At 38.7% G+C, this 6,927-nt stretch overlaps 1 non-coding gene across 1 annotated transcript; it reads right to left on the reverse strand.

The window, feature by feature from the left end:
- Positions 1 to 6,610: 6,610 nt before the first annotated feature.
- Positions 6,611 to 6,717, reverse strand: LOC131222128 (small nucleolar RNA R71). Its single transcript, XR_009159836.1, has one exon. It is a non-coding gene; the product is annotated as a small nucleolar RNA R71 (small nucleolar RNA).
- Positions 6,718 to 6,927: the final 210 nt, after the last annotated feature.

Here is a 6,927-nt window from a genome sequence, read left to right on the forward strand (position 1 = left end):
CGATTGTCTGAAACGATCGCGCAAGAGATCTCATACCTACACATAATGTTCTTTCATATGAAATCCGTGATCTTTTGCTTAGTAATCTTCGCCAGGGGTTCAGCCTTGGCCCATTTAGTAAAGTAATTGACCGCGACCACAGCGAACTTGGTCTGCCCTTTGCCAGTTGGTAGGGGGCTGACGATGTCGATTCTCCATTGGGCGAATGTCATGGCCCGCCCATATGGGTCAGCTGTTTGGGTGGTTGCCAAGGTATAGCTACGAAGCGTTGACATTTGTCACATTCTAGGCATATTGCTGAGCATTTGTGTTTACAACCCCAAGTGTAGGGTCGCAATGTAGTAATAACTCAGTAAGACCGATGTCGAATCCATAGGGACTAAACTTATACATATTTTGAAAATAACTAGAAGTGGAACTAGAATTAGAAACTAATCTAAATTCTAGAATAAAAGAAGTAATTATGAATGAGTATCGACAATTAAAAGGGAACTAGAGTGCCAAAGATCCACTTGTAGCTATTAAGATGCTTCCTTTCTTGATTCAATAAACACAACTGGAATCGAAGTCCTATCTTATCCAGCTGGAAGATAAAATAATTGAAGCACAATCTGAACTATGCATTGAATTAGTCTGCACATGGAGTATTATGATGATTGGAAGAGATTCCATCATCCTACCATACCTAGGAGACAATGGTGAATAACAGGATTTATTGATCTCACAATCTCATAATGGAAAGGAAGATATTCAAAGCTATCGCAGCGTTTATTATAATTTGAGTCATAATAAACCATAAAAAACTGAAATTCTCCCTTAAAGTCAAACTAGAAATCAATGAAGTTCAACATAAATAAGAATCAAAGAAAAATAAACATCCCAACGTGCTACAAGCTTCACCTCTTAGCTCTAGCTAAGAGATTAGCCTAAGAAGACTAACATCCTAAAAGAAAAATAAAAAGATCTACTAGAACCCATGAAGAAATCGAAGCAGAAGAACGTTGTTGGTGCTCCACCTAGGCCTCATCTCCCTTTTCAAACCCTAGAAGATGTTTTGGAATAGCCCAGAGACTCCTTTAAATAGTTTTGTAACTCAAACTTTCGTACCACCCCGAAAAAATCCGCAAACTGCCTCAATTTATGCACTTCACGTAAACTCTGCGTAGCGCCTTTGATGTCATCGAACAGCCTTCAATTGCACCTTCGATGCCATCGAAACTTGTCCAGAACTGTCCAACGAGTTTGGCTTGAAAAATCTTAAAACTCTCGATTGCATCGAAGTAGCTTCGATTGCACCTTTGATGGAATCGAAGTTTGTTTTGGAATTATTTTAAAACTATATTTTTCTGGCCTCGGAATTTCAGAATATCTTTTTTCAGGATAATTTTCAGGATTCCTTTTTTTCACTTCAAAGCTTCGATTCTCTTCATTACTCACTTGGTTTCCTTAGATCTTTGGCATGTGAATTCTTCATTAATGACTTTCAAATCTCCAATACTTCATTATCTTTTTTTGAGCTTTAAATCCATCCTTATAAGCACATATTTATCATAAGCTTCCGAATCACCTCGCATGACAAAAATGTATATAATTAAATCAAATTATTAATTAAATGCTAGGAAATTAAAACTAATGTAATTGAAGGGTTAAATATGCAATATTTGAGTCTCAACACACCCCCCAACCAACATTTTGCTAGTCCCGAGCAAAACATGCGTGACAATCTTCAATTCTCGAATTGTAATCCTCTTTCAGAAAACAATCTTTTGTGTAAACAAGTATGAATGAGTATAATCCAAAGATATTATAGTGAAAAGTTTAAAACTTAGAGCTGAATCACACGAGCAATCAATGAGGTATGTTCTTCATCAATCATAAAAACATAAGTTCATATATAAAGTTTTTCTATTGTGCTTAGGGAATTTCAACTTACTTTCCATAAAAATACTATTATTTCATAATGTTAGCGATCCTCGTCACCTCAAGCTTGATTAAATAGCTGAGTGTTGATTCCGAACTTATCCCCTTTTCTTCTTTTTTCAATTTTTGATTTTATATCAATGGTCCTTTTTATTTATTCATTTTTTTAGACTTTTCATTCTTTTCCAGTCTTTTCATCATTCATGACTTTTTTGTCGATCTCACTATTTTTTAACTGGTTCTTTTAATCTTTTTAAGATGGATAAAATTCTCTAGACCTAATTCTCAATATCTATCAATGATACACATACTAACAATGAAAAATTCTAGTACAATTCACAGAAAGCAATTTAAATATGGCTTGTGACTTAGATTAACATGATATTCAAACTTCCTCTTAATCAATTAAATGTAATAACTTAGACGATAGTCTGCTCGGTTGATTAAACTCCGACAATTCAAAGTTCAATCTTCATCTTATCATCATACTCAAGGTTTTCTTAATTACATAAATAATTATTTTCTAAGCAGATCTTTAATTTGAAAAATTCAAAATTTTCAGAATTTTTGCTTAAAGACTAAGAAAACACTGATTAGTTTACCTAATCCATACTCCCAACCTAAAATCTACATTGTCCTCAATGTAAAAGATATGAGCATGTAATGTACATGAGATAATGAAAAGAAATGAGAAGTGATGGAAAGGTAGTACCTGAAGAAGGAGAATTGAAGCTTTTCCAAAGTTCTCAACATCAAATGGGTTAGTGTTGGTGCACAAAAAATGTATTTTTGAACTTTCCAGTCCCTATTGCTACATAGTAGACTTCGCAGAGTGTACATTCTCAGAAACAGACTTACAAAGTAGACTTCGTAGAGTTGTGTTGCGCGGACCCACACAACAATAGACTTGTTGCGAAAACAGACCTGTTGTGCGTGTTTAATGGGTTTGTTACGTGAAAAGGGGCCCATGACACATATATCGAGGCCTCACACATGGAAAAGCCTTTAAATACCCCTTCCTCATCTCATTTGGAGGATCAAAAGTCTTAGAGAGGTGCCAAACAGGAGCAAAAAGAAGTTCTAGAGAGAAGAAGGAAGAAGTATGTTGCGCCTCCACGCAATGAAAGTGTATTGGGCGGAACCCCCGCGCAATGAAGGTGTGTTGCGCAGTCTGGCAATTGGGTTGCCCTATATGCCTACTTTGCAGTTTGTGGTTTTCCTTCGTGATCTGACTTCCATATTGAATGTCAGCTCAAAGCAGGGATCTTAGACCTGCACAACTCTTCTTTCAGAAAGATGGATGCAAAACACGCCAAAATGCTGCCGAAATTGCCATTGAACTACTTCTTTATGATGATTAATTGTACTTTGTTTCAGAATCAAGGGAAATATGAGGAAGTAAACGAACCTAAAATGAATAAAATACTTTGTGATAATTATTCTCTCATACTTTCTTTATTATTATTGAATGATAATTCCCCAAATCGAATGTTTTCGTTTCTGGTCGAAATAAAATGGTGACTCCATTGTGAAACATCCTCCCCTTTATCTCTAAAACAAAGTACAAGTTTATCGACTTAAAATAATTGATACTCTATTTTGAATAGCAGGTATTTCGTCCTTACACAACCGTAATGGCTTTTCTCTCGACTAACTTGGTTGTCTACTTCACACCCAACGGATTCACGGTGGATTACATCGACAATACAAGATCACTACTACAGAAAGTATCAGAGAAAGTAAAATCAGTTATGATCAGGAGTAGGCAATGTCATGTAATGTCCGGAATGGTTTTTGCTTCACCGGTGATGCAACAAGATGATGAAGGATGGATGATAGTGACATCCAAAAGACGAAGAGTTCGATCCATCCCCACGAGGAGTACCATCCCTCCAAGTATGGTTAAAGGGTTGATTATGCGAAATGTCACGAGGCACAGCCTCACCTCAGTCATGCAATCGTTTTATTTGAGAAGGACTGAAACGCCCGTCACTCTTGAAGGTCCTCCAATACCACCGACTACAATCCTAAAGACTTATTCCACAGAATCTTTACGAATTCAGAAGAATAAAGGGAAGGCCATTGTAATAAGCGAATGTTCGCTTACAACACCCCCCTCAAAGAATTTAGTACAAACTCATGCATTAAGTATATTGCGATTCAAGTCAGTTGGTCCTTCGAAGCAGCAATATGATAGTTTTGAATCAAACGACAGTTCTTCCTTCCCAACAACATCAGCAATGTGGCGCTCGCTTCCTCCTTCAATATCAAGACAATTGAAGTATAAAAGAAATTAAAAACTTGTCGGCAGATATTAATCAACCTAATCGGCTTTCACCAGATGAGCACATGGCTGAAGAAGTCCTTAATCTTCCGACAGGGATTGCCGTGAATAACATTGAACCACAAATAGAAAGGCCACAACCATAAGCGGTTATATTTCAAGGACCAGTGCCTAATATTACTCAGAACGTAACACAGGAAGTGATGAGGGTCAAATATTGCATATCAGACCCTGATTATTGCCAGATTTTACGTATATGATAATGCTTAATGGAGTATTTTAATTGTATTTTTGTTGCAGGATGAAATCAGGAGTGTTGATTGAAAAAGGATATTAAAAGCATAGATTTGACACTCTAAAGTCATCAGAGCAGGGGACGGACTCCAGAAGACTAAAGGATTTACACACCAGGGATCCGAGGAAATAAAGTCGTTCACGTTAAAGAGGCTCGAAACTGGCGCAGAATGCAAGATCACTGAGTTCCCACCATCCGATTGGCTCGAAACTTCATACATGGGATTGGGGACATAAATTAACCGTACATTTCAAATTTTAGCCCTCGGATCACTATGAAAGCGCCCCAACTAACAGATCAGCCCATAAACCGTTGATTCTGGGCCCACTTGATATTTGAAACTGCCTCAAATTTTGATTTAAAACCTTAATTTGGGAGACAAAATAGATGGACGGTGCAGATTTATCTAGAAGATTGCAGTGGACCCCACCTTGTGTGGCATGTGCACTTGCACAAGTGCACCAGCCGTGCGCTGTACTTCCACCATGGTCAAACGGACCTTTGACCGTTCCATCTCAGTTGCCAAAATAGAGATGGAAACTCTCTGTTTCGTAAACCGATGGGCGATCCGTTTTGCGGAACGAAGTGGGCCACCATCATGGCCCAGGGATCTGATCCAAGCCGACCATCTTGTATATGGCCTCGAAGATATCAAACCCATGCTGACTGTTTGTACCCATGCATACAAATATACGCGATGCAGAGGCTACAAACGGACTGCCTTGCAACGTTCAAAAGTAATTTTATTGTGATTTCTCCTCTGGGCCGCATCAACGGACGTTCAAAACCATCCATTTCTGATCGAAATTTCATCCTGAATCTAATGGATGGGGTGGATTTCTCCGAAAGTACCTCTGTGGGGCCCACCGATCACGACAGCGCTGGACGTGCGAAAGGTTACACACGTTCGCGAAATCTGATTTTTCAGGCAGTTGTGGCCCACCATCTTTGATCATATGGCAGATCTGAATTGTCCATCATGTAGGCCAGCTAAAATAATTCCAAGAGACGTTGATTTTACGGAAATAATGCAAGGAACGCGAGAGTTATGAAGCCCCAAACTTAGCTGCGAAAAGGCTTTCGCTGCGTGTGCGACAGCTTTCCAAATCCGATTTCCACCACTCCAACAACTATAAAAAGAGCTAGAGGAGATCCTGGGAGAGGAAAAAAGGGAGACGTGGGAGAGAGAGAAAAGTGGAGCGGCTTAGACGTGGAGTGGAGCACATCTTCCTTCTTCCTTCTTCTTCCTTTGGTTCCTCTTCCTTTTCTTTTTTTATGAGATTTTAGCATGTCTATGACAGGCTAAACTCAAACCCTAATTTTAGAAAATTTCACTTTCCTTTAGGAATTTCTTCTTTTAGAAACAAGTTTACTTCTATCTTTCCTTTTAAGGATTTTCTAATTTTAAACGTTCTCTTTAGAAACTAACTTGTTTTGTTTTCTTTTGTAGGTTTTTAACTTAGGGACTCAAATTTGGTAACTTCTTTCCAACCCTCTCTTTCTTTCTAGATTTTCTTTTCCTTTCTTAGGATTAGGTTTCGAATTTGATTGAGGGCTGCGAGTGTTTCATGCCCAAGTGGGCCCGTGACAACACTCGACGTCTCTTGACTGAAGGAGGATTGGTTGAGGGGTTAACTATCCATCGCAGGACTAAACACCACTCGAAATCCCCTGAGTTAATTGAAGTGATGGCTGAGAACCAACCTCTTCTACCTCAACCCAGGGTGGAGGACATTCAGGATGAGAATGAGGTGCATCAAGCACCCCCGCCTCGTACTTTACGAGATTATTTACAACCAGCGGGGCTAAGTACGCCCTCATGCATGATTTTTCCTGAAAATACAGGACATGGGGTTATCCAACTCCTTCCTAAGTTCCATGGGCTTGAATCTGAAGAACCATATCTACATTTGAAAGAGTTTGATGAGATCATAGCCACTTTATATTTTCAAAATGTGTCTGAGGACACAGTCAGGCTGAGACTCTTTCCTTTTTCCTTAAAGGAGAAGGCTAAGACGTGGTTACATTCACTGCGTCCTAGATCCAATGGCACATAGAATGATATGTAAATGGAATTTATAAAGAAATTTTTTCCACATCATAAAACGATTACCCTTAGAAAAGCAATCATGAACTTCACCCAAAAGGAGGATGAAACATTTTACCAATGTTGGGCAAGGTTCAAGGATTTGGTCAGTTCATGCCCACAACACGGCTTTGAAACGTGGCGTATTACAAATTTTTTCTACGATGGACTGACATCTTCCATGCGCCAAATGGTCGAGACAATGTGTAATGGAGAATTCATTAATAAAAATGTCGACGAGGTATGGGATTACCTCGATAGTCTTGCTGAAAAAATACAATCATGGGATTATTACCCAAAATCGAACACCACGTCTAGGCCGACTCAATTTAAGGAGAAAGG

The sequence above is a fragment of the Magnolia sinica genome, chromosome 12 (genome assembly GCF_029962835.1).
Source record: "Magnolia sinica isolate HGM2019 chromosome 12, MsV1, whole genome shotgun sequence".
Taxonomy (NCBI): Eukaryota; Viridiplantae; Streptophyta; class Magnoliopsida; order Magnoliales; family Magnoliaceae; genus Magnolia; species Magnolia sinica.